We start from the raw sequence: 26,498 nt of genomic DNA, 5'->3' as shown, positions 1-26,498 counted from the left end.
CATGTCTCCGTGTTCTGACCAAACCAAATAAGCAAATCAAACAAACAGCTAATAATGCAGCTTATCTGTGGGATAACGGAACTTTAGTTCCAATGGAGGCGTTTCATTTGGACTAGCCTTTTTCTGGAAGCTTCTGAGTCACCTAAGCCTAAACACAGAAGGGGAGGGGCACCAGCCTGGCCCAGTAGAGTATGCTTCTCTTAATCTTGGGGTCGTGAGTTCAAGCCCCCCGTTGGGCATGGAGCCTACTTATAAATTAGTAAATTAAATAAATTGGGACGCCTGTGTGGCTCAGCGGTTGAACATCTGCCTTTGGCTCAGGGAGCAATCCCGGAGTCTTCATCGGGCTCCCTGCATGGAGCCTGCTTCTCCCTCTCCCTATGTCTCTTTCTCTCTCTCACGAATAATAAAATAAAACAAAAATAAAATAAAATAAAACCAGAAAGCGATTATGGAAATAACCCAGGCCCACATCCCACCCTGGGAGCCAGGATCCCTCCCAAGTCCCCTTTGGGGATCACCTTGTGTCAGCCTGAACACCTGCGTGCACAGATGAGCACACAATCCTGCACGGACACCCATGCACCCAGCCTGACTTAGAAGTGCCCACGCCCCCAGGTAACCTCCCTACCTCCTGCCAAGCTCCTACCCTATGCCTCCCTCCCCTGCCTGGAACTAGGGACACAGTGGGCTAGGGACCACCCGGCTCCATAGGCTGGGGAGAGGTGAGCTCTGCTTCCTTCTTCCTGTGTGGTCTTAGAGAGATCAACTGACGTCTCTGAGACTCTAAGCTTCTTTTTGTAAAGGTAGGGACGGGATGAGGAAAAAGATACAGTTTGTAAACTGTGAACTGCTCTGCAGATGCTGTTTATTATGATGAAGCCATGTGAGAGTAATTACAGAGCAACCATCAAGGATTATAGAACAATAAGGGGCAAATGGCACACATATGTGCCAGGGAGGCCCCCCAGGAAGAGCACTTTGAGCGGAGTCCTCTCGTGGCTGCCATTTGGGTGGTATCTCTATGCCCTGTTTTCCTTGCACAAGATAAAACGCCTCTAATGCTCAAAGCCAGCCTGGGGAGGGGGGTCAGCCCAACGTGAGACCATGAATGAGGACCTGTTGGTTCAGAGACTTGATCACACAGCTCAGAGACAATAGGCCGGGACTGGAATTCGTGTCTTCTGGCCACGAAATGTAGGTGCTTTCCATTCTGTAAGGACAATAGGACAGTTTTCAAGCCAGAGATCTGAGAAGATGTGAGTCACATGAGTTGATGAAGAGAAGTCACTATTTGCTATGGGGAAGGGCATTCATTCATTCATTCATTCATCAACACCTGTTTCTGAACACCCATCACCTGTTGAGTAAATGAAGATAAGGGGTGGAGTGGCATTGAAGGGATATATGTGGGCTCCTGAGGGCGTTTGTGGCAGAGATCAAGGTGGTGCCTTCCTCATCCAAGTTAGTCCTAAAGCCAAGACCCAGCCGGAGGCTGGCAGGGCTCAGCCCCAGGCAGTTACTGGGAACTTCTTATGCATGGACAGAGCCTGTTTTTCATCAAGACCGGTTAAGTGAATCCCAGGGCTTCAGTTGAGGGGGGCAGGAAGGCAAAGGGAGAGAGGGAAGGAGGATGAGGGGGGCCTCCCCTGGGTCACTCAAGGGGCCCAGGGGATGAAGGGAACGGGAGACAGAGCCTGGCAGGGCAGCCAGGTTGGCGGAAGCAGGGCTGGGCCCAGGTCCAGGGCCACCAGCCCTGCATGAGGGAGGGGTGGGCGGATGCAGGCAAGCTGGACCCGAGGGAGCAGGGAACAGCCTGATTAATAGGATGATAGGGGCAGATGGACGGGCAGCCAGGGCTGCTCTGGACACCAGCCTCCCGCTCCCCGGCCGCCAGCCAGGCCAGTGGTCTGGGGGCAGGGACACCGCTGGCCTCTGGTGGGGGTGAGGCTGTGGTGAATGAATCACTGGCCAGTGCCAGGAGCCTGCAGGCCTCAGCACTCGCTCCCGGAGGACTAGCTAATTCACTTGGAGGGAGGCCGGGCCGCTAATGACAAGAGCAGCCTGCCTGGGCCCTGCTCAGCCCCATGCACACTGACCACTAAATGAGGAGCTGGGCCACAGGGGACAGGAGGACCCACCCCTGGCACAGGCTTGGCCGGGGCTCCCCACCTGCCTTCAGGAGAGGCACCAATGCCCCTAAGGATGGGGAGCCCCCCAACCCTGGACCAGATGAAGAGGAGGCACAGACTCCCCCTCCTGAGCTCCAAAGAACCTGATTACGGTGGGACAAGTAAGAATCAGGTTGGAGGGGAGTGGACAGGGCGGGCCAGCCTAGCCCTCCTGTCCTGGGAGAAGGCGGAAGAGGAACCTCGTTCAGCCAAGGCACAAAGCCAGGTTGTGAGCTAGGCCCCACCAGGAATAGACATTCAAGTCCCCGAGAAACAAACCACTTGGAAAACAAGGCCTGGCACCCTGCCAGGCCGTCCCTGACGCATGCTGTTTGCTGATGGCGTAGGTGTGGCATTCCCAGGCTGACCCCTATGGTGTTCATGCCCCAGGGTTTAGTGAGCACATACTGCAGGGCTCTCTGCTGGAGTCCAGATGCTGTCTCAAAGGCTCAGCCAGGAAAGGGCTCAGCACACAGGAATCGAGACAGGGATAACACCCAACTTCCACGCACCGGGTGCCCAGCCCCACACCGGGACTCTGCATGTGCTACCTTGCTGTCCTTGCATATACCTGTAAGGCAGTGACCGTTAACCATGCCCATTTTATGGAGGATGCCCATTTTATGGATGAGAAAACTGAGGCTCAGAAGACTGGCTTGATGGCCCAAGGCCTTTAACCTGTAGGCAGCAGAGGCAGGTCTTCAATGACTCCCAGGTGTAACCTCTGCCTTGTAGCTCCAGGACGCTGGGTTCCAGGGTTGGGGGATGGGAAGACTTCAGGCTTCTGTCCTTACAGAATCAGAGGCCTCACCAGTGGCCCAATGGGGCCAGAAGAGCTGGGCACTGGTGAAAGGAAGGATTAAAGGGCTTGCCCTTGGGGTCCTAGCATCCATTTCAGTATTCTGAGTCCCCCTCCCAGGAGACAACATGTCAACAAACTCTTGGACAGACAGTGGGGAGAAAGGAAGGGATGCAGGCCTGTGAGGTCCCTGGGGGCTGTATGGTCCCGCCGGCCTGGCCCTGAACACGCCCTGAACACCGGGCTGGCTCTCCCCTCCTTGTGGTGGCTGCCATCCCTGCGCTGTGCCCCAAGGCCCCCCAGCTCATCTCTAGGGCCGAGAGGAGCGAGACCAAGCAGGGCCTCAAGGACTCTGTGGCCAAGCGGTCGCCAGGCTCAGTGGCCTCCTCCAGCGCTGGGGAACAAAGGTGACCCGGCTTGGGAGGGAGGGTGGTGACCACATGCTCCCCCTCCCGCAGCAGCTGGGCCTGGAGGGAAGGGGCCTCGGGCGCCCTCTGCTGGCCTGGTAGCTCCAGGAGGAAGGGGGTGGCAGTTGCCTCGGGGCTGGCTGCTCCTCCTCCTGAGCCTGAGGCCTGGCTGAGTGTGCTACCTGCGTGTGCGAGAGTGTCCGTGCGGGCCTCTGAGTGTGTCTCTGGGTGCCTGTGTGCAGCATGCCTGCGTGTGAGCGTGTGGCTGCGCGTGCATATCTGTGTCTGTGGGAGCACCTATTGAGGTGTGTGTTGGTGTGTGTGAGTCTGTGCCTGTCTGTGCACTTGTCTGTGTGCGTATGAGTGTGTGTGTAAATGCACATTCCACCTGTGCCCCGGGTGTGTGGAGTGTGAATGGATCTGGGCTTTGGCCTGCAATAGTTGCAAGGCCTGCGGCTGTTCAGCTGAAAACACCCTGGTCAGGTGGTCCCCGGAGTGGACAGCTCACGTGGGCACCGGCGGGAGGCTGCGAGGGGCAGAGCTGGCCACTGGCCACTCTAATGTTCACTCTGTGCCTATGAGGAGAGAGAGAGGAGGAGGAGGAGCCCCTTCCATCCCTAAGGAACTCTGCATGTGAGCAGTTAGAAATGAGATGAGAAATAAGATGACAACAACACTCATAGGTTTAGGCCTATGAGGGTCTAACTCGGCCTGGAGCAATCCCAGAATGCTCCATAGAGGGGGCAAGCCCGAGCAGAGGCTTCAGGGCACAGAGAGGGAAGTGAGGGCACACCAGACAAGCAAAAGGTTCACTGGGAGCCCAGTGGTGAAAAGCTGGGCCAGAGAGGGCACCAGGCACAGGTGCCCCGATTATGCCTGGTGTGGGGGTGTCACTGGAGCAGTCTGGCAAGGGCAGAGATACTGCGGGGCCAGAAGGTGGATGGGGAGCCCTCTGCCTCCTGCCAACAGTCGGGAAGGAAGGTCCATGGTTTTTCCTTTTGGGGGGTGTGCAGGCACTGAGTCGGTTCTGCTTGCCGCAAGGAACTACCTCAGGACGAGGATGCCCAGGGCACCCACACTGACCACAGATGCTCAGATGCTGGGCCCTGGAGCCCTGTGGAGGCCTGGGTGCTGCAGAGATCATCCCACTCCCCCTCCAAGGCCCAGTGAGGTCCATGCTGCGCCAGCTGCAGTGGCCTCGGGGCGCCTCTTTTGCCATCAATGCCTCCTCTGTGGCCTGGGCCTGAGAGGGTAGGCTGGGTAAGGCCTTGGGCCCCAGCCAGCCTGGTCCCCTCTCAGGGTGGCACCAGGCCGGCCTCCTCGGCACTGGCCTCAGGGTCTTCAGTGGACACTCTCCATCCTTAGGGCCTGGTGTTCCTGAAGCCCCCGGTCGAGGCTGGTCCTACCCTGGTGAAATCAAGCCGAGGGAAAAGTTCCCGGGATACATACTCCTTTGGGCTCAACAAAATGGGCACATGGAGGGCACCTGGGTGGCTCAGTGGTTGGTCTGCCTTCAGCTCGGGGTTATGATCCGGGGTCCTGGGACGGAGTCCCACATTGGGCTCTCCCTCTGCCTGTGTCTCTGCCTCTCTCTTTGTCTCTCATGAATAAATGAATGAAATTAAAAAAAAAAAAAAGGCACATGGGCACAGACGCCTGCCTATGGGAGAAGTGCAGCTTTACTGTTCTGAACTCTCGTGGCCTTTTTAAGTCAAGCCCCATTTACCAGCTACAACCCTGCGGGTGCTGGCCTCTTAGTTCCACGCTGCCTTTTCCTACGGGGTACCCAAGGCCTTGTATGGGAGCCGTGGTTGGTCTCTGCAAGCCACTGCTGCAACAGCCCTGGTTCCTGCCTACCCACACACCCGCTCCGGCTGAGCTTGGGCTCGGGGACACGTCCTGTGCTCCTGGTCTGCAGCTACGCAGCCATTGCCATGCGGGAAGGGGCGGGGGGGGGTTCTCCAGAGCCGCCAACCTTCTCACTGTATACACCACCGCTCCCCCTACACTCACCAAGAAGGGAGGTGAGCAACCATGCACCCCTCTGACCACGTGGAGGCCACGCTGTCACTCAGGAGCCTGGGCCCCCTTTCAAACCACTCTTTCCCTACTAGTGACAAGAGTACACTTTCAGGAGAGTTCTGCATGCATCGCATCACCTAGCCCTCCCAACAGACCCACAGGGAGGTCTCGTGTTGCTTCCAAATTACAGCTGGGGAAGCTGAGGCCCAGAGAGGCCCAAGGTTCAGACTGGAACCCAGACCTGTCTGACCCCAGGCCCACACCTACAGCAGGCCACTGCCGCCCTGCATCCAAACACACCTCGCCACCTCTCACTGGTTTGTGGCCATGGGCTCTCCGCCGCCCTGTCCGTCTTGTTCCTTGCTCTTCATCTTCTGTGGCTCCTACAGATTCCAGATAAAGCTCCTGTCACGTTGGCATTCAAGGCACCTCTGTCACCCGGCCCCACGGCTCCTCCTCCTTGTGAACCTGTGCTCCCGTGTCTATCATTTTAGTCTCCAAGCCGTTGCCCAGCTCTCCGGCCTCCGTGGCCTGCCCTCTCTTCCTGCCCATTCCGGCCTTGAGAGAGGGAGAGGTGAGCCACTGAGAAGGAAAGTGAAGGGACAGTCCTCCCCACCACCATGCTCTGGCCAGGTCTCCTCCCTGCCGCTCCCTGCAAAGCTCAGCCCCAGGCTCCCGAGGCACGGGCCCACAGAAGCCCCAGGCCCAAGACGTGCAGCTTGCCACGGTCCCGCCTCTGTCTTTGGAGCCTGGTGGAAGGCTGACCCTCTTCTGGAGCAGGTGTTGGCAGGGAGCTGGCGCATCGAGGGAAAAGAGGCAGCAGGCGGAGGGGAGCGCACGAGAGCTGCATCCCCTCCTGGCACTGCCTCTCCCTGCCCCTGGGAGCGGTTGCTAGGCTGGCACGCAGCAGCAGCAGGAGCACACACTCCTGTGCGGGCACAGCCTGTCAGCTGCACCCACAGCCCACAGGCAGGAGTGGCCGCGGGCACGGGTGACACTGCGCAGGGAAGATGCCGAAGGGCCAGCCAGACCCTGGGCGGCACGGGGGAGTGGGCCTAGACAGAACAGGGCCCTGGGGCCACAGCGGAGGAAACTTCCACAGCTGTCCAGGTGGGGGTGACCAAATGGTGGTGGGGGTTCCCACACCCGACACCCAGGGTCCTGGCTGCTCGTCCTTGTTTATCTGCATCTGCCACCTTCCTGGCATTACGGGGGGCCAAGGGGCTGATGGGCCCATCCGCAGCCCGGGTCTGCTGCTCTGTCCCTGTAGGCGTAGGCCCCAGGGCCAGAAGACTCTTCCAGGCCTCAGGTCTGGGAGCCTCCTCTCTTCTCCAGAGTTCCAGGTACTCAGAGCTTCTCCGCGGGCCTTCATTTCAACCAGGCATTCAAGAGGCTGGGAGTCTGGGTCCGCTCCAAATCCTAGGACGCCCTTGGGCTCCATTAGGCTCTGGCCTTTCCTGTAGGCTTCCCTGAGGCTGCTCTCAGGATGTGTGTGGCCTGAGGGGGGAGGATTTGAGCCTTGGGCTGAAGGGGCCAGATCACCAAGCCTGGGTCCCTCCTGCCCTCCCCTCTGCAGTCCTAGGAGCAGATGTACAGCTGGGTGTGAGTGGTGAAGGCCCAGAGTGGGGGGTGTGGAGGGAGGGGCACAGTGATTCTGGGCAGACTCTTCAGCTGGCAGAGGCTCCTGCCAAGACATTTCCCCGCCCCGCCCCCCTCCCCTCCACTCATTATCAACTTGGGGTTTGTGTGCAAACAGCAGCTGGTCTCTTTTGTCAGCCTCCCCTCCCCCCTGCCCCTTCCCTCCTCCCCAATGCCTCCCAAATGGCTTTTCCATCTCAGGCCCTGCTTTTCCTTCCAGGTAATTTAGATGCTGAGGCTCTGGGGAGCACCTGAGAGGGGAGGCAGCCCCTGGCCAGCCTTGGCTCTGGGTCCTAAGTTCTCCTCTAGCCCTTCAAAGACACAATATTAAACTCATCTGGGACATGACATGAGAGCCAGAGAGGATGAGTAACAGAGCAAAGTCAGACTGGGCAGGTGCAGAGCCAAGCCCCAGACTCAGGTATGCCTGTTTGCAGAGCCTGTTTGTAGAGTCTGTTTGCAGAGCCTGTTTGCTGATCCAGTTCACACACACATACCCAAGCCTTAGCTATTCTTCTGATCATCCTACGGCCTGGCACTGCTTCTATTAGGGTCCCTGGGAATATGGTTCCACTCCCAACGTTCTAAGCTGTGTCAAGGACTCCAGCTGAAGTAATTCTGTGTGCCTGGGGCTAAGGTGGCAGGGCCCTGTCAGTTAGAATCAGGAGTTGGGATTAGATGCTGAGGACAATGGGAAAAGGAACTTTGCAAACAGCAAACCCTGTAGACTGTGGAGACAGAGAGCAAGGAGGCTGATCAAGACAGGAAAAAGTAGAAGAGCATGGGCCAAGGCGCTGGTCCTAGGGCAGCGGGGCAGCCAATCTGGAAGCACAGACTTGGTGACAGTCTGTGGGTAAGAGGGTTGAGGATGACACCCAAGTCTCTGGCCTGGGCAGTACAGAGGAGTAGGTGCAGCAGGATTAGAATCTTGTGTTTGAGACAAATTGGCTTTGAGATGCTTGAGGGATATCCAGGTGGAGGTTTCTGGAAAGATCCAGGAGACTGGTTATAGCAGGGCAGGTGGAGGTCTGGGGGTGGATGAGCTCGCCAAGATATGGAATAAGGGGAGAAGGGAATTGAGGATGGAGTCCTGAACAGAAGGCTCAGAGGTCAGGTCAAGGGAGGGCATTGTGGCAGGCACGGGGTGGGGGGGTGAAGGGGTGGGGAGGTGGTAGGTAACTACTGGATTTGTGAACTTGAAAGCAGCAAGGGCTCCCACAGGGCAAGTCCATGGTATGGCAGGGGCCGTGGCCTGCTGAGTGGGTGTGGTGGCTCCTTACCAGGCGGTCACTCTGTTCTTCAAAGATTTTAGCTATTTTAATCCTTGTAACAGGCCTAAAAGGACAAGCCTCAATCTCAAATGGAACCAAGATTAGGCCTGAAGGTGGCGGAGAGTGACTCTGGTCGTATTTGGGATGATGGCTTGCTGCTGTCCCTTGAGTGCGCACGCAGGGAGCACCACACTCTGCCAGGCGGTCGGGTTACTGAGTCTGGGTCCCTGGGATCCTGCCTGCTGCACTGGCCACACACCCAGACCGGACGGGCCCGCGCTGGGTGAGTGGGCGACACCAGAGGCACCTGCGCCTCCCAAGAGCAGCACAGAGAACGCAACCCCCAAGACGAGTCTGGAAAGAAGCCGCGCGGCTCATCAGAGGGAAGCAGCCTGCGCAAAAGCGGGGAAGCGCGGGGGGGGGGAGGCTCTGGCCCAGTGAGAGGGGTGCAGCCCGGGCGCCCGTGCTCCCACCCGGGGCTCCCCCGTGGCCCCTGCCCGTGGCCAAAGGTCGGCCTCTCGCCGGAGCTTCCCCGGGGCGGCTGCCCGCAGGCCTGCGCCGGTGCCCCGGGGCCGGGCCTGCACACGCGCGCGCACACCGGGCACACGGCGCGGGCACACGGGCCGGAAGTCGCGGGCTGCAGCCCGGCGCGGGGCGGCGGGGCCGGGCGGGGGCCGGGCGGGGGCCGGGCGGGGGCCGGGAGCGGGAACAAAGGACGCGGCGGGGCGGGGGCGGCGGGGCCGGGCCGGGATTGGCGGCCGGGGGCGCGGGGAGAGGCCCGCCGCGCGGGGATTGGCCGCGGCCTCCGCGGGGCCCCCGGCGCCCGCCCCGCCCCTCGCGGCAGAAACCGGAGCCCGGCCCGCCGCCCCGGAGCCGCCCGCGCCCCGCCACCTGCGGGTTCCCGCCCGGCCCCCGCCGAGCCGGCTGCGCACCTAGCGGCCCCCCCCCCCCCGCCCCGCCCGGCTGCGCGCGGGTCCCCAGGGCCCGGGGCGGGCGGGCAGCCTCCCTGCGCCCCGCGGGGCGGGGATCCGGGCACGGGAGGGCCGGGTCGCCCGCGCGGAAGTGGGGTCGGCAGGACCGGCTGGACCGGGAGGGGGTCCGAGAACAGGAGGCGCCCCGAGGGGACCGCCCGGGGGGGGCTGGGGGGCCCGAGGCCCGCTCCTGGGGGGTCGCTGGGGCTGAGGGCGGCGCCGACCTGCCAGACAGGGCCCCGGCTGGGCTTGGGGTAGGGGAGGTGGCGCCCGGAGTGCCCCGGCAGCCGCCGCTCCGTGCTGGGGGAGTCCCTGCCGAGGGGCCTGCCGACCCCGTCCCGCTTTCTCAACTGCCTGGGAGGTGAGGGAGAAGGGGAGGGGCGGGGGACGCGGGCCACCAATCACAGCCTCAGCCCCACTTTGAATCTGGGCTGGCGGCTCACCTGGCTGCCTCTTTGTCCCCACTTGCCTGCCTAGACACGTCCCACTCCACCCCCACCCTTTGGGAAGCTCTCCCCCACCTACCTAGTTCTTCTCTCCTGGTTTTCCTGGCTGGGACTGACGCTGGACCTTGGTCTTCCCCGGGAGCTCTGGTGACTCCAAAACATGGCTCGCTCGCTCTCTGCCCCATCCTGGGCCCTGCATTGAGACCTAAACTGCGGGGTGTGGGGCCCCCCATCTCCCCATGATAGCCACCAAGAGCCAGTGGTGCTGGGAGCCGAGCAGGCAGGAGCCGAAAATATGCAGCGAAGGTCCTGGCAGAGGGCTGGTCCAGGCACCAGCTCTGTGACCCAGGGCAAGCCCCTTACCTCCGAGGTGGCTCCTGCAGTTGTGAAGCTAAGGTAATAAGGATCTACTCCCAGGTTGTTGTGAGGATTAGATGAGATCCTGTAGGAGACTGAAGCCTCGAAGTGTGTGTGGGAGAGCAGGGGATGTTTCCCGCCTGTCCCATGCGGGCGACAGGCAGCCAGAGAGGGTGAGTGAGACTCCCCGGTCCTGCCCTGCGGGCAAGGGTCAGGGTGTCAAGTTGGATGACAGAGAACGGCACAGTGCCATCCCCGTGGAGCCCAGAGCCCCCAGACCCTGAACGGAAGGGAGCTAGAGTTTAGGGTTCCTGGCCTCACACATCCCCCAGGCTCTCCAGGGAAGGTGGGGCAGGGGAATCTGGGGGTGGCTCTTTTATATGTTCTGGTTTGAGGATATGGAGCCAGGGGCCTACAGGTTTCTCCCTTCGGATGCCCCACAAACTCCTACCCTCTCCCAAATCTGCTTCTCCATTCACTGCTTTCTGCCCTGCCCCCGCCCCACCCCCCAGCTCTAGCATGAAACTTGTCCCTCCAGGCTGCTTCCTTAATGTTTCTCAAATCTGTCTTACCTGTCTTCTCTCTATTCCTCCACTGCCATCTTAGTCACAGCTGGGACCATGATGATGACCTCTACCTGACCAGTGTCACCCTGCCACCAGGCTGCCCTGCCCACCACCCCCACCAGCACCCCGCAGCCTCCCCTACAGCCAGCATGAAAAACTAACTGTTGTTCCTTTCCTACTAAAATTCTCTAGTGGCTCCCCGCTGCCCCTGGGGCTCCCTGACTGGGCCTACCAGCGGGCCTAATAACTGGGTAAGCCCACACTCTCCTGCCGATGATTGAATCCTGAGGCCATTCCTTGTGTTGTTTTGTTCTGAATTAAGTAGGCTCCACACTGGGACTTGAACTCACAACTCTGAGATCAAGACCTGAGCTGAGATCAAGAGTCGATGCTCAACTGACAGTTACCCAGCTGCCCCTGAGGCCATTCCTTGTTAACTGTGTCTTGGTTTCCCCATCTGTAAAATGGGGATGTGTTCCCACAACTGGCGGTAACAAGTGGGCAGGGTTCCTAGTGCTTGGCACATAATCATACTGACCCATCTAATCCTTACAGCAGCTCTGTGTATAAAGTGAGCATCATACCTGCCATACTGCACCCACAATACCCCCAATGAAAGTAGAATAATGGGATAACCGAGTTCATACAGTTATGGATTAGAGGAGCTAATGCATATCAAAATCCAGAAGAGCTTGGAGCCCAGTACATTCTAGCTCTTATTTTTTGACTCTGCCTCTCCTGCCAAACTTTCGCCCTCTAACCTCCAGTCCCACTGAAGCAAAGGTAAGTGCCTCTTCCTTTGCGCTAACCACCTTTCCCCTCCCCTGCCCCCTCTCTGGGTCCTCTCACCTGGCAGAGAACCGGAGCTTATCACATAGTTAGGAATCCGTGGAGGAGGGTTGGGGAGGAGCCTGGGCTGAAGGGATTAGCCAGTGCTCATGCGCCCCCTTGTGGCTATCCTGGGCCTTCCAGGCCTTGACCCAACCTTTAACATGGGAGGGCGGAAGACCATCTCAAGGCCTGGGAAGGTAGGCGAGGCAGCCTGAGGCCGGAGTCTCACCCACGTTACTCCCAGGGTTTAGGCCCTGGGGGCGGCAGGGATCTGCAGCCCCCTGGCCAGCTCGACCTTTCTTCCTCTTCTCTCCGAGAGTTCTGTTTGTGTGTATTCGTCAGTGTGAGCTGGACTGTGCGCCCCAGAGGCCAAGAGTTCAACTGTGTCTCCACATGGCAGCAACAGTTTCTGTTTTTCAGGACATGCCTGGCGGATGGGGCGGGGTGGGGGGGGGGTAATAGTCAAGCTCACCTTCAGGTCCCTTGCTTGTGTGTGGCTACCACCCGACCCCATCTGGGCTGAGAACACTGAGCCTCTCAGCCTGCCAGTGAGCCAACGGTGAGCTGCAGCCTGTCACTGGAACTTTCTGGATCTTAGTGAACTCCATGGTGTCCAGGTCTCTGTGTTCTGGAAAGACAAATCCCCAAACTCTGTGTCTTCTTGCACACATCGACAGCTATTGGGCTGCTCTGGGCCTGTGTGTGCACCTCGAAGGGGAGCTGGTTTGCTTCTCCCCGTGCTTCTGTGGTCCCACTTGCTTCTGCGTGGTCCTGAGTCGTAGGCCCGCATTCACGAGCGTCTCGGGGGTAGGATACCTGTGTCTCCCCTAGTTATTTTGCCAGATTATCTCCCTGTGCACAGGCAGGCTTGCATAAGAGTGAGGAATTGGAGTCAGACACGGCTGAGTTCAGATTCAGCTGTGACCTAGCTGTGTAATTGTAGACAAGGGATTTAACTTCACTGGGCCCCAGATTCCTCCTCTGCTCAGCGGTGATAATAATGCCTATTTCCTAGGTTGTCGTGAGAAGTAAATGAAATGAATGGAAAGCCGGGGTGTGGTGGTGACGGGCACACAGGAGGCAGGTGATAAATGGTGGTGATTACTGGTGCTGGAATGTTTTTGGCTTCCAGCAGGGCCTCTGTGCTCTGCTTCTGTCCCCATGTCTCTCCGTCCTGTGAGCCACGCCACAAGGCAGATACCCCTCTACCAGTGTTCAGAACGGCTGCAAGCAATTGCCACAGGCTGGCCAAGAAGCCCTTACGGCACCCAGACCGCACGCACCGCTTGTTTCATACACACAGGAACACGCATGCAGGTGACCTCGTTTTCCTGCCCTCGAATTGGAACGCCTGGGCTGACCAGGCAGATGTGTTTATGGGGCTAAAGGGGCAAAATGTCTGAAGCCAGTCCTTGCAGACTCCCCGGCCTTGGCACATGTGGCCACCTGGGGGAGCCCTCTGTCACTCTGGGAAAAGAGGAGTGGAGGGGGATGTGTGGAAAGGGGAGGGGTGCCGGCCGCTTTGGGGACCAGGGGAAGGCTGGGACGGTGGAGGGGGGCGTCCCAGGCCCTGCGAAGCATCTCTTCCAGGAGCCAGGCCAGGAGTTAATCCATCTGCTGCCCCCCTCCACCCCTTATGCCCCAGGGGGGTTCTGAGCAGAGATGTCCAGGGCTGGGGGCGCAGGGAGCAGTGGCAGCAGCGGTGAGAACCTGGAATTCTGGGCCCTCAAATGACTGAGCCCCTCCAAACGTTCCCACCCCGCCCTCAGGAAGAGTAATGCCCCGGCGTGTGTGCATCTGGCTTCTCAAAATCGCCAGGATTCCCAAATCGGCCAAACTGCCTGAAGCCCTGAGAAGCAGGACAGGAAGGGCCGGAGAGGTGAACACTGATGAGAGCAGAGAAGGGAGGACAGTGACCCCGACGTGGCGCAGCAGAGACCAGCCTGAGCCTCAGGATGGCTGTGGGCTAGGGAATGAGGGAAGGAGGAGGAAGTGGGGCCGGGCGTGGGCCTCTCTCTCAAGAGGCTGGCTGTGGGCGCTGGGGGGCTCAGTGGTTGAGCGGTTGCCTTCCGCTCAGGGCGGGATCCCGGGATCCCTGGGTCCTGGGATGGGTCCCCCGTCGGGCTCCCTGCAGGGAGCCCGCTTCTCCCTCTGCCTGTGTCTCTGCCTCTCCCTGCCTGTCTCTCATGAATAAATAAATAAAATCTGGGATCCCTGGGTGGCGCAGTGGTTTGGCGCCTGCCTTTGGCCCAGGGCGCGATCCTGGAGACCCGGGATCGAATCCCACATCGGGCTCCCGGTGCATGGAGCCTGCTTCTCCCTCTGCCTGTGTCTCTGCGCGCCTTTCTCTCTGTGACTATCATAAATAAATAAAAATTTAAAAAAAATAAATAAATAAATAAATAAAATCTTAAAAAAAAAAAAAAAAAAAGAGGGTGGCTGTGAGGAAAGGGAGCCCAGAGGGCAGTGGGCTCAGGGCACTCCAGCTAACATGTAGGGACTTGGTAGCTTCAGGGTTGACGGGAAGGATCCAACACTGCGAATACATGGAGTCTGGTGCCCAGAACCACGGGGAACCGCCTCTGCTTCCTCTTTGGGGACCAGAATGTGAGCTCTTAGCAGGTGACAGAGGCAGGAAGTAGGATGCCCTGCTGGAGGGGCTCTCTCTTCTTTGGGACTTGGATGGTGGGGAGAGGGAGCCAAGAGGAGGGAGGGGGAGCGGGAAGGGAGTGGGGCTTTCCAGCTGGCTCAGGGCTGGGGTGGCGGGATCCTACGATGTGAGAGCCCTGGAGGACAGTGCCCAGAGACCGTCTCCCAGGTCTGAAGCCCCTCTCCGATGCCTCTTTCCTGAGGATCCCATCCAGCTCTTCAGGGGGACTCCAAGGACCCTCAAGAACTGAGACTCATTGATTTTGGTGAAAAACAAGAGTTTCAGTAAAATGGGGACCCTCTGTCCTTGTCCAGGGCCGGAAGGGGGTTTGAAATTGCCTGGTTGGTGGTCTAGGTGTGAGGTCTTTTTGGTGCCCCCTAGCAGGCAGGCAGGCAGAGAGAGGGACCTGGGGGATGGACCCTCCCATCTTCCCTTGGGGACTGACCCTCTTTTCCGGGGGCCTCGTGTCCTCCTCCCCACCGTAATCCCACCTCTTCCTCTATCTACTCAGGATCCCTGGATCCTGAAGCCGGCTTCTGGAGGAGTGAGCCTGGAGGGTGGCCCTGGAGGCCCATGCTGGGAAGCCCCTCCCAGTGGCCCATTTTGCTCCCTGAAGCCTGCAACCAGGGGAACAGATGGCCCCCCTTCCCTGACTGCTCCTTAGTAAACCCTGGGGGCCCCCTCAGCTCCTCCTTGTGGCCTCCCCAGTGTCCCCCTCCTACTTTGGGAAGCAGTGAGCTGAAAAGACAACATCTGGGTCTCCCTAGGGTCCCAGTGGCCCAGCTGCCTGCCTGGCCAGCAGCCTCAAGAAACAGCCACCCCTCCCCCCAGTGCTGGTGTCACCCTGATAAGCATCATTTGAGTACCTGCCACCCTTTGCTGCAGGATCCCAAGCTCAACACCCCAAGCTTGACATCCTAAGGTGCTTCCTACAAGAAAGAGCCTCAGGGGCCTGACCCGCAGAGACCCCTGCCTGGCCAAAGCCACAACTGTCCCTATTATAATGGGTGCCAGTCAGCTTCTCAGTCATATCAGCCACCAGACCCACTGGGCCAACTTAGCCCTGGACTGAAAGACATTTCCCCCCTGAGCCTGGGTAGGTGCCACCAATAGTCTATGGGACAAGTGATGGCAGAGGGGCAGAGTGCTGTGCCTTTGTCAGGGGACCAGGGCCCAGGGCTCAGGCAGAGGAAGGCTGGCTTCCAGCCAGGGCCCTGTCCCCATCACGTGAATGTCACTGTGCCCCCCAGGTGCCCGGCCTGCTCCTCTCTGTGGGGACACCCAGGGGCCAGGCCACAGGCACTCTTGGGAGCATCTGGGTCTCACTGGGCCTTGTCTGAAGAGAAGGAACAAACACTGACTGATTTACATATTGAGTTCTCCTTTGCATTTCACGCCCAAGCTCTGGCCTTGACCTCCTCCCCGCTGTTCCTTCCCACCTAGGAAAGGCTCCTGTGGTCTACTCTCTGAGAATCAGAACAATTACCTGTGGGCCCCCAAAGCTGGGATCTGAGGACCGAGGGCCAATGGACACAGTGAGCTGCCTGAGGTCATCCAGCCAGCTAGGTTCAGAGCGGGACCTCACCCCTGCCCCCTGGGAACCCAGCCCGGGCTCTTTCCCTACACATGCAGCCTGCCTCAGACCCGTAGACAGACCACAAGGGGGTTCAGGAGGCTGTCTCAGGCTCTCCAAGGCTTGGGGCAGGACCCGAGACTCTGAGCATGAGCATGTGGGTGGGGATAGAGTGAAGGTGTGTACCACAGCTGGGTGGAGGGCAGGGAATGTGAGGGTGAGGGTGGGGTCTGGGTGTGGGTCCTGCTCTCCTTGGCACAGCTGGGCCACCCCGGTGAGCTCTCGGGTATGGGGGCCAAGCTGGTATCCCCCTGGAGCGAGACAGAGCCAATGCCCCGAAGCCCTCGGCCAGGACAGCTGAGAGCCTGCAGCACTCTGTGACCAGGAAAGTCACCATCACACGGGGCTTTCCTGCACTTTCCTTCTCAGACTTGGGGGAATTATCCTTTCTATGGTCTTGCACTGATCCTGTTGATTTCTGGGGTTTCCTCTCTGTCACAATGATCCTGCGGTGGTGGGGTACAGCAGGATCCCCCATGGCCTGCCCCTCCTCCACTGGCCTGGCCCTGCCTGAGCTCCCACCACTGCACCACTGGCTCTGACCATCTGGAATGAGGCCTGCAGGTCATCTTGGAGGGTGGGCACTCCGTGTAGCACAAAGTCCCTCCAGGGGAGGAAAACGTCTCTGGGCAGCAGCCCTTGGTCCTTCCCCAGGGGGAACTTGGTGGACTTCACCTCCTACCTGCATTTGGTCTGGAAGTTGAGGCCAGGCCTGATTCCAGCTAGATTCATGGCACACCCGAGTCAGCCTCAGGGCCCCAGCCTCCTCTCACCACCCGTCATCAGATCCATGAACTGATGGCAAGAGGTGTGAATTTGCCCTGGCCCCAAACTGCAGAGGGGAAGTAGGGGGTGACAGGTGTCCAAAGTGTGTCCAAGGTGTCCAAAGTGACACTGCCTGGGATGGCTCCCTGCCTCCCAAGCCATCCAGGAGTCAGCCAACCAACACACGGTAACCCACACTATTCACAGCTACTCACTCTGCACCCATGCAGCTTTGTGGGAGGGCAAAGCTGACCCGCAGAATCCAGGAGCCCTAGGGCCTTATGGGGCTCTAACAACCATGGTCAGGGACCTGCCAATTACTAGTCTTAGCTTGGGGACTTGGTGAGAGCCCCAAAGCCAGGTTTTGCTTGCTGAGCAAAGGGCGTATTTCAGCATCTTCTTTGCCCACGATCGGGGTCTCGACCCCATAAGCAGGTATAGCCCAGGAGGACTCAGGCTACCCGTTGCCCAGCCCAGCCTCCTAAGATGCCAGCAGGCACCAAAGGTCCATCCCAGGGCAGGACATTATTGTCTTATGTAGCAAAGAGTCCTCCCCTTTGCTAAAATTGTGAAAGTTAAAGTTCCAGCTGTGGGGGCACCTGGGTGGTGCAGTAGGTTAAGTGCCAGACTCTTGGTTTCAGCACAGGTCGTGATCTCAGAGTCCTGGGATCGAACCCTGTGTCGGGCTCCATGCTCAGCGTGGAGTCAGCTTGAGATTCTTTCCCTCTCCCTCTGCCCCTCCTGCCCATCCTCACACACACTCTTTTTTTTTTTTTAATTTTTATTTATTTATGATAGTCACAGAGAGAGAAAGAGAGAGAGAGGCAGAGACATAGGCAGAGGGAGAAGCAGGCTCCATGCACCGGAAGCCCGATGTGGGATTCGATCCCGGGTCTCCAGGATCGCGCCCTGGGCCAAAGGCAGGCGCCAAACCGCTGCGCCACCCAGGGATCCCCACTCTCTCTATTAAAATAAATTAAACTGGGGATCCCAAAAAATAAAAAAATAAAAAAAATAAACTGGGGATCCCTAGGTGGCTCAGCGGTTTGGCGCCTGCCTTTGGCCCAGGGCGCGATCCTGGAGTCCAGGGATCCAGTCCCACATCGGGCTTCCAGCATGGAGCCTGCTTCTCCCTCCTCCTGTGTCTCTGCCTCTCTCTCTGTCTCTCTGTTTATCATAAATAAATAAATAAATCTTTAAAAAATAAAATAAATTAATCTTTAAAAAAAAGTGCCTGTTGTGCTACACAAAGAACCAACTTCTGAGAGAGATGCAGCCCCAGGGTCAGTCCACACAGGGTAGTTGCACAGACACACTATTGCTTAGAAGAAACATGGTGACTACAGAGCCAGGTGGGAAGGATGAAGACTGTTCTGGAAACAGTGTCATATATGGAATGGTGGGAGAAGTTGGTGTGGCTTAGCCCAGAATGGATGATACTCTGGCAAACCTTCAGTGTTATTTCACCATTCATTCCGACAACATAGTCACTGAACACCACTGCGCTCCTGGGAGCCTGGGACCCTGCCTTCACAGAACACGTGAACAGACGAGGACCATGAGATGGACATGAAAGAAGACAGATTTCAAGGGTGCCTGGGTGGCTCGTGGGTTAAGCATCTGCCTTCAGTTCAGGTCATGATCTCAGGGTCCTGGGATCGAGCTCCGCATCCAGCTCCCTGCTCAGCGGGAAGTGTGCTTCTCCCTCTCCCTCTGCCCTCCCCTCAGCCTACTTGTGCTCTCTCTCAGTGTCAAATAAATAAATAAAATCTTAAAGAAGAATTTCAAATCTATGTAAGACAGAACACATTGAAGAAGTGCCTTCCCTGTCCCTGGAAGTAATCCAGAAATGCAGTCGGGGAGATGTCTGCTTTAGGTAGTTGAGGTGACAGAGACGACCACCAAGAGCCCTTCATACTCAAAGATTTGGCCATTTTACCAGCATATGGGTTACAGTGTCTCCTGCTTTTCCCCATCTCCCTTCTCCAGATTCCTTGAGGTCTCTCCACCTGGCAAGGATGGCCATTGTCCTCTTACTCACAGGATTCTTTTTTTAATATTTTATTTTATTTTTAAAAGATTTTATTTATTTATTCATGAGAGACACAGAGACAGAGAGTGAGGCAGAGACACAGGCAGAGGGAGGAGCAGGCTCCTTGTGGGCAGCCTGATGCAGAACTTGATCCCAGGACTCTGGGATCACACCCTGAGCCGAAGGCAGATGCTCAACTGCTGAGCCACCCAGGTGTCCCTTAAGATTTTATTTTTAAGTAATCTCTACACCCAATGTGGGACTCAAACTCATAACCCTGAGATCAAGAGTTGCATGCTCCACTGACCAAGCCAGCCAGGTGTCCCTCCCTGACAGGATTCTTTACTTCAGGTTCTGGAACCTTATATCCTATAGAAGAGTGGTTCTCTAACGGGGGGACTGTCCCACTGAACAAGGATGGGTGAGTGGGCTGGGGCTGAGGGGGACTCTGAGGCTGGAAATTATTTTTTTAAAGATTTTATTTATGAGAATGAGTGAGATAGCCCGAGGGGGGGGGGGCGGGGAGGAGCAGACTCCCTTCCACTCCCCCCAGGAAACCCAGTGAAGGTGGGCTTGATCTCAGGACCCTGAGATCATGACCTGAGCCAAAGGCAGACAACTGACTGAGCCACCCAGGCACCCCTAGAAATGATTTTCTGGTGTTGGGTAGAAAGGGCAGGGAGAGGCAGGGAAGGCAGCTTGGGCATGAGTACCCCGTGACTCAGGGACAGACCCCAGGGAGCCAAGAATCTTGGGGCTGCAGGAGGAGGGATGGGAGTCACGGGGAAGCCGGCAGGGAGGGCCAAGAGCCAAGCAGTTTCTTCTCCTTCAGCCCGGTAAGGGGGGTGGGGTGGGGTGCTGCATGCAAAGGCCTCCCAGACCAGGATTATCTCTCAGATGCAGCCTGGAATTATACTCTCTGAAATTAGACCAATTAGAGATTCACTAGGGTGGCAAACTTCTTGCTAAAAGCCCCACTTAATAAATATCCCATAGGGAACCTGCCCTATCAGCTATGAAAGTTGGCTCAAAGGCTGTAATTGGCGAGGAGGCCGGCCTGAGGCCCCAGGACAGTTTGGGGGGTCGGAGCAGACACCTGCGAAGCTCGGGTGGGGGTGGGGGTGGGGGTGTCGGAGCCGGGTCGCACTCCTCAGGCTCGGGACGCCCTGGCCGCAGGAAGGCAGCCGCGGGCTCCAGGTTTTGAGGCCGAGCTCTCTCGGGAGGGCTGCAGCCTGGAGCCTGGAGCCTGGAGCCCGCCGAGAGCCGCGACATTTCCAGTGAGGCACTCGCCGCTCCGGCCCTGGGCCATCCCCCCGCCGTCGCCCCGCTATCCCTCCACCCCCAAATACAGCTCCCAAGGCCAAGGAGGCTGCGGCGCTGGGCGGCTGCGCCCGGGAGGGGCAGGGAGGTGGCGGGCCGGGGGACCCCGCGCCCCCTCTTCGTCCGGACCCGGGAGCCCCCACAAGCGCGGGCCAAGTCGGGGCGCCACAGGGTCTGCTCCTCCTTCAGGGGAACGAGGGACGCGCTGCGGGGGACACGCGGGGCGGGGGCCTCCCCTCTTGGTCTCGTCCAGCAGGCGCGGCGCGGCGGCCCAGCCGAGGGCCAGGGTGGCCGCGAGGCCCCGGGCGTGGCCGCCGTCCCCGCAGCCCCCGGCGCCGCCCCGGCCCCGCGGAGCCACCACATAAGGAAATGTTTGCGCCGGGGCGGCGCGGCCTCCGGGCAGCGGCCCGCTCGCTCCCGCCTCCCCGCTGCCTCTCGCCCGCCTCCCCCCTGCTCCCCCCCGCCCGCCCCTCCCCTCTGCCTCCCCCCTGCCTCCCGCCCGCCTGCCCCCTGCTCCCTCCCCGCCCGCCCGCCTCCCCCCTGCCTCCAGCCCGCCTCCGGACCCGGGACCAGGCTGGGCTGGGGAGGCCGGCGGGGGGAGGGGGAGGGGAGGTTGGGGGGTCCCCGCCCCGGCCGGTCGGCTGGGTGGGACCTGGGTGGGACCGGCCGGAAACCTGCCGCCCCCGCGCCCCGGCCCACGTTGGGGACCCGGGCTGCCCTGCGGGGGAGGGGGCGGACGGGACCCCGCCTTGGCCATTTCAGACCCTGGGGGCCGCCTGGACGGATGGTCTCCCTGATGAAGTCACTCCCGCCCTTTGGAAGCTGGCACACCCAGGCCAGCTGTCCCTCTCCGGGCGTCCAGAGCGAAGTGTTCCTTCTCTGCATTGTGACCCCGAGGCATCCCGACTCCCAGTCACCCCGGAGGGAAGACACAGTGTATAACCTGCCTGCTGGGCGGGCAAGGTCAGGCTCGGGCGGACTGCCTCCCTTCCGGACTTTTCCATTAATTTATTTACACAGGCCCAGAACAAGCCCACAGACCTCTGCAGAAGTTGGCAGGCACAAGGTGGCATTTATTCTTCTGCAAACGGTCTCATTTCTCCAGGGACCCCTCCTCTTTTAAATGTGACCCAGGGAGGTAAGAAGCCGCCCAAGGGTGGTGCCTTCTAGGTCTCTGTGGTTTACTCTTGGGAGCTAGAGAAATTCCCCACCAGGTGTTTCCTGGGCAAGGACTCGTGCCTTCGGAGGCGGCAGTTCTGGACCTCAGCTCAGGGGCTGGGGTCCGGGGAGCTGGACTCTGAAGCATACTCCAAGAAAGGGCCGTGGAGGGAGAATAGTATCACCCAGATCCTTGGCCTGTGGGAAAAGTGTGAAATGCAAAGCAGTGATCCAGTACAACCTGCTCAGAGCAGGAAAGGGGGTGGGAGCACCTCACCTACTTTCAGGTTACAGATTTGATTGAGATCAGATCTCAGGCTTGGTTTCCTAGGACGAAAGTGCCAGCCTGTGGCCCTGCTAGTGGATTAAAGTGGTGGTGTCACCCCTGCCTGAGTGACACTGGTACAACAGCCATTTATCCCCAAGACCCCACCTCCTAGGCAGGCAGAGCTGCCTAGAAGTTGGCTGCCAGGAGGGCTCAGCAGGATCACCCCCACCCCTAAAGGCAACCCAGAGCATCCTCCATTCCCATAGTCCCCTTCAGAGGAACTGCATGAAGTGCCTCCTGCTCCAAATCATGTGCTCAGTTCTCCCCACCCCCAGTAGCAAGGACTATGGACCATGCCCAGGACTGGGACAACTGTGTATCTATCGCAGGTAACAGAGGGAGGCTGGGTTTGACAAGGTCACTCCTCTCTGTTTGGGGGTGGGTGGTTGTGCACCCATCCAGTCCACACCTCCCCAGAGTTTTTTTCCCCAAAGATTTTATTTTTAAGTAATCTTTACACCCAACATGGGGCTCGAGCCTACAGCCACAGATCAAGAGTCTCTGGCTGTACGGACTGAGCCAGCCAGGCGCCCCCTCCCTAGAGGTTTAATTCAGGATGCACAGGGACAGCCCAGGGGGCTGTAATCTACACTGCGTAGACTTTCAGCATCATATCAAGTGTGAAGAAGCTATTTGCTCTTTCGACCTGGCATCCTGTGATTTGGATCGATAAGGTCCTAGAGGCAGAAAATTTGGCTGCTGCAGGGGTGGTAAAGTTTTCCCTTCTTCCCTTCTAGATTCTTTGGCTGGCCTAATAATTAAATTGATAGAAGACAGAATAACAAGAGAAAAAAAATGAACAAAAGTATACATGAATGGGCAGCTCAGCGGTTTAGGGCTGCCTTCAGCCCAGGGCGTGATCCTGGAGACTCAGGATCGAGTCCCGAGTCCCGTGTCGGGTTCCCTGCATGGAGCCTGCTCCTCCCTCTGCCTCTCTCTTTCTGTGTCTCTCATGAATAAATATTTTTTTAAAAAGTCCTTTTTTTGGGGTGGGGGGAGTATACATGAGTAACTAAGTCCCCCCAAATGGCCAAAGCCGTCGCCTATCACTTTCAGTTAAAGACAAAAGATGCTGGGGTAGGGAGCCAGTAACAGTAAACAAGTGTTAAGGTTGTTGTACAGATTTAAATTGTTGTCCTCTCCTTTGATAAGAGTTTCCACAGATTTAGAGTCATCCTCCTCTTCCTGGTACAGTGAGGGAGATACCCTTACAAATGGAGATTTCCTTTATAAATGTAAATGTTTCTTACAAAAGGGTAACTTCTACTCGGTTTAGCTTCACCTGTGTCTGCTGTTTCCGAAAAATAACCAGCCTAAAATAGCATAAATTGGGGTAGTATATTTTGCTCCCCTTCACTGTTGTAAGCCTAGCTTTAACACAGGCCTAACACGGCATGTGCACAGAAAGTATCTTTTGGGTGGCCTAATAAAAAGCCTTCATTTCAGGTCACAAATATCTGGGCCTCATAAAGGTAAATTTTACATGCTTCACCGAAAAGTCCGTCCTCTGATGTGGCCCATTCTCCATCATGAGACGCATTCAGATGGGGGTACAATGATCACATATTGGGAGTTGTAGAGGGATTCTCAACCGGAATGCGGAGGTATGTTAGAGGTGATGCATTTTCTTTTTCTTTTTTTTTATTTATTCATTAGAGACACACAGAGAGAAGTAGAGACATAGGCAGAGGGAGAAGCAGGCTCCATGCAGGGAGCTCAATGTGGGACTCATCCAGGATCACATCCTTAGCTGAAAGCACCCAAGGCGTCCAGAGGTGATGTATTTTCATGCCCTTAAGGTGTACCTAGGAATAGTGAGCGGAACAAGAAAACATTCATAACCATATGAAAGGTCCACCAAGAGATGGTACTTTATCTGTACAAGGACGGCAGACTAGGGAACTTTAAAAGTCACTCCAGCATAAATGCTCACATCCATGTTTAAGAACTACTTCCCCTGTGCCTGCAGTATTCTGCAAGCAGTATCTCCCTCCATCTCTGCTGACTTAGGTGCCTGCCAGGCACCCAGCCAGTAAAGGTCAGTGCTGAAGCCTTGAGTGTTTGTCTCTCCGAGGAGTGTGCTCAACACAGAAGAGCTGGAAACAGCAGGAAGTGTACATAGGAGGGGAGACCATAGTCCCCCATCCTGCTTTTCTACCCCATTCCCAACCTGGGGAGGCCACTTCTCTGCTGAGCCTGTCCCTGCTCTATTACCCCCTAGACCCCACAAACAGGCCTCTTCTGCTTCAACCCCATCCTCATACACGAATTTGGTGTCATCTCCTGTTTGAATGTCCCGTCGAACAAAGTTCTCAGGCCTGAGCAGAAACTGGGGCTTGACCCCCGATTCCATCTGTAGCCAGGCCCTGGCCATGGCGCTTGGCTTCCTCCAGGAGGCTTCTCTTACTGTAGCGGGCCAGGGGCCTCCTTCCCAGCTTCCTTGTGTTGCCCTTTACTGCTCGTTTCTTTGTTTTTCTCATTGCCTGCCCCTCACTGTCATTGCGTGACCCCATTGCAAAGTGGGGGCCTCAGCAGGAGTCCAATGAGCTGGGAGAAAAGAATAGAGAGGTTAAGAATAGCATAGAGTAGCAGGCAGGTGGTTATGCTTTGCATGTAAACTCAGCAAAGGCAAAACTCCAAAACAGGCCAGAAACGTGGTAAGTTTTCGCGGGTGCTCCAGGCTGCGGGAGGCTGAGCTTGCACTCGTGGGTCTGCAACACTGGTGGGTGTGCACACGCCCAAGGGCAAACACAGGTTGGTGCATTCGCCAGGTTCATGAATCCACGCTCCTCTGCACATTTAGGGTTCGTGCGAACACGTGTCCGTACACACGGGCCCGTGTAGACGGCCAGTCGGCGCCAACACAGCTGTGCGCACACTCGGGTGGAAGCATACTCGGGATCAGGCGCACTGGACGTGGAAACCCGCCGGTTCGTGCGGCTGGATGGTGCACACACAAGTCTGGGGATACCGGGGCGTGTGCAGTACCCCGAGGCTGTGCACACACGGTGAGGTGAACACCCAGCGCTGTGCGCACACGAGGCCATGCGTGCCCCTCCCCGCCCCAGGACGGCGGCCGGGCCCGCTCGCAGGTAGACGCGCCCAAGTCTCCCCACACTCGGGCACAGCTTCCGCGCCTGGGCGCCATCTTCGCCCTGCGAGCAGCGTAAAGATCCGCAGGCCGCGCGGCCCTAGCGCGCCGGCCTTTGTTGTCCCGGCTTCCGGGCGTCCATCATGCGGAGGCCCCGCGCGCCGGAGCACGAAATGGCGGTTGGGGGCGGGGCGAGACGGGTCGGCGCGGAGCAGCGCCCACTCCCGGCTCCCGGCGGGGCGCGCCGTTCCGCCCCCTCGCGCAGGCGCACAGCACGGCGCGCGTTCCCGCGTTCCCCCCGACGCGCGCCGGGACACAAAGGGCTGGAGGGAAAGCACGGAGCGCGGCCGGCGCCTCCGGAGCGGGTAGTGGTCCGGAGCGGCCTGGAGCGGACTCCCGGGGCTGGAGCCGGGCTCGCCGGAACAGCGCGCTCGGGCCGGGTGGGGCGCTGTGCGGCGCTCCTTCCCCTGCCCGCCCTCCCCTCCCCTCCCCGCTCTCCCCTCCCCGCTCTCCCCTCCCCGCTCTCCCCTCCCCGCTCTCCCCTCCCCTCCCTCAACGGTCGTAACGGCCTCGCCGGCCGCGGTGGGGCGGAGCGGGCGCGCAGCGCGCAGGCGCCGAGCTGGTGGCCGCCGCGGTGGGGGGGGGGGGGCCGGGCCGGGCGCCCCCTCTTCCCCTCGCGCGCCCTAATGGCGGAGCCAGGAGCTGCTTCTCTGCCCGTCCGCGGGGGGCGGCTCGCAGCCCGGACTCTCGGGGCCGCGCGCTCCGGGGCGGGAGCTGGCCGGTGCGGCCCTTACTGGTTGTAGGCGATGGGGAGAGACCCGTCCCCAAGCCGGTGCAACAGTTTGCAACTTGCTGTTCAGATCGGGAATGTGGGTTTGGGAACGGGGGGGGGGGGGGGGGGGGGAGAACGCGGATGCAGGAAAGGTGGTTTTTTTGTTTGTTTGTTTTCCTGTTCAGGGATGTTTGTTAAACACGGTAATCAATACAGCCTTAGAAAAGTATTTCTCCAGCAGCCCGCGTGGCTCAGTGGCTGAGCGCCGCCTTCGGCCCAGGGCGCTATCCTGGGGACCCGGGATCGAGTCCCGCGTCGGGCTTCCTGCAAGGAGCCTGCTCCTCCCTCTGCCTGTGTCTCTGCCCTTCTCTCTGTGTGTGTGTCTCTCTCTCGTGAATAAAATAAAAAATCTTTAAAGAGAATATTTCTCATAACACAAAGGATACACATTCTTGGTAGAAATTTTCAGGAGAGGTCACGATGGCTGGCATTCACTAAAGACGGTGCCAGACCTGGTTTTAAGTGCTCTAATTATCCTAACCAGGTACAGATGGAGAAATGAATACGGAGAGGTTAAGTACACAAAAGGACTTAAAGGAAAGTAGGAAAAGCAGTAAACCCACTTTCCAACATTACCGCTATGTAATAAACTGGCCTGGTCGCTGCCAGCTTTTTTCTTTTTTAAGATTTTATTTTTTTATTCGAGAGAGAGAGAGAGAGAGGCAGAGACACAGGCGGAGGGAGAAGCAGGCCCCATGCAGGGAGCCTGATATGGGACTCGATCCCGGGACTCCAGGATCACACCCGGGGCTGAAGGCAGAAGCTCAAGCGCTGAGCCACCCGGGGCGTCCCTCGCCACCAGCTTTTTTCTATGCGTTAAGAAGTTTGGCTCAGGGGTGGGTGCTGTGTGGCTCCGTGGGTTAAGCATCTGCATTCCCTTTAGGTCATAATCCTGGTGTCCTGGGATCCAGCCCCAGGGGGGCTCCCTGCTCAGCAGGGAGTCTGCTCCCTTTGCCCCTCTCCCTTACCACCCCATTCTACCAACAGACTCCCCTCCCCTCGTGCTCTCCCCCTCTCTAATAAAATCTTAAAGTTTGGTTCAAGTTACACACAGCCTATGGCATCTTGATTAACGAGAGTTAGTTGTGGTTTGGCAAACAGAAAAGGCTCAGAGGGGCCCGGAAGTGCCAGTTCCTGTCTGTCCTTGGGGCAGCTTGGTCCTGCGAGGGCCACGAGACTACTAGGTGATGCCTGAGGAGCACCCCAATTC

The 26,498-nt window shown here is 58.3% G+C and overlaps 3 long non-coding RNA genes across 3 annotated transcripts; 1 reads left to right on the top strand and 2 right to left on the bottom strand.

The window, feature by feature from the left end:
- Window positions 1-618: 618 nt before the first annotated feature.
- On the bottom strand, window positions 619-11,918 carry LOC144296205 (uncharacterized). The gene is made up of 3 exons (XR_013363363.1): window positions 11,498-11,918; window positions 9,805-10,280; window positions 619-1,213 (listed from the first exon to the last, which is right to left on the bottom strand). It is a non-coding gene; the product is annotated as an uncharacterized LOC144296205 (long non-coding RNA).
- On the top strand, window positions 9,514-13,686 carry LOC144296206 (uncharacterized). The gene is made up of 2 exons (XR_013363364.1): window positions 9,514-12,796; window positions 13,249-13,686. It is a non-coding gene; the product is annotated as an uncharacterized LOC144296206 (long non-coding RNA).
- Window positions 13,687-22,904: 9,218 nt separating this feature from the next.
- Window positions 22,905-24,866, bottom strand: LOC144296204 (uncharacterized). The gene is made up of 2 exons (XR_013363362.1): window positions 23,630-24,866; window positions 22,905-23,170 (listed from the first exon to the last, which is right to left on the bottom strand). It is a non-coding gene; the product is annotated as an uncharacterized LOC144296204 (long non-coding RNA).
- Between the last annotated feature and the right edge of the window lie 1,632 nt (window positions 24,867-26,498).

The sequence above is a fragment of the Canis aureus genome, chromosome 24 (genome assembly GCF_053574225.1).
Source record: "Canis aureus isolate CA01 chromosome 24, VMU_Caureus_v.1.0, whole genome shotgun sequence".
NCBI classification, from domain to species: Eukaryota; Metazoa; Chordata; class Mammalia; order Carnivora; family Canidae; genus Canis; species Canis aureus.
This window is presented reverse-complemented; position numbering and strand designations above follow the sequence as displayed.